The sequence below is a fragment of the Halyomorpha halys genome, unplaced genomic scaffold (genome assembly GCF_000696795.3).
Source record: "Halyomorpha halys isolate HHAL.00 unplaced genomic scaffold, Hhal_1.1 Scaffold646.1, whole genome shotgun sequence".
Classification (NCBI taxonomy): Eukaryota; Metazoa; Arthropoda; class Insecta; order Hemiptera; family Pentatomidae; genus Halyomorpha; species Halyomorpha halys.
The window spans coordinates 228,779-229,363 of NW_027111017.1; the positions used below are offsets into that span (position 1 = coordinate 228,779).

The 585-nt window shown below is 35.9% G+C and overlaps 1 protein-coding gene across 1 annotated transcript in view; it reads right to left on the minus strand.

The window, feature by feature from the left end:
- dos (daughter of sevenless) overlaps positions 1–585 on the minus strand; it is a 29,616-nt gene that overhangs the window by 11,579 nt on the left and 17,452 nt on the right. The gene's annotated exons all lie outside the window — the stretch shown is intronic.

Sequence of the window (585 nt, forward strand, 5' to 3'; positions counted from 1 at the left end):
TAAACATTCACAACCCATTGACTGATGAAATAAGACTAAAAATACTTCAACTACAGTATTTTAAAAAATCAGTCGAGGTAAAATGAGTGAAAGGACACTCGGGCGTAGAGGATAACGAAAGAGCTGGCTCTTAGGCCAAAGAGCCAGCAATGGAACCATGCAGCCTTCTTACAGCAAGGCTACTATCTCCCATATCAGAAATCTCATCACCAATGAGCTCGTTGCTAGCTGGAACACAATGTGGAATGCTTCGAACAAATCACCTAGCCTTCACAAATACATTCCACGAATAACATTACAAAATCACAAACAAATACAGAGCACAGAATACACATTGCCACAATTCCTTACAGAACATGGTAACACAAAATATTATTTAAAACGATTTAATATTATGAAGACTGACAAGTGTGACAAAGACGGACAAGTGCACAATTTCAAACATATACTTTATGAATGTAAACTATATGACCGACAAAGAGTTCAGCTTATACAAGATGTAATACTGAAACAAGGAAATTGGCCTGAACCAGAACACATACTTTTTACTAAATTTAAGACAGACTTGCTAAAATTCATAAAACA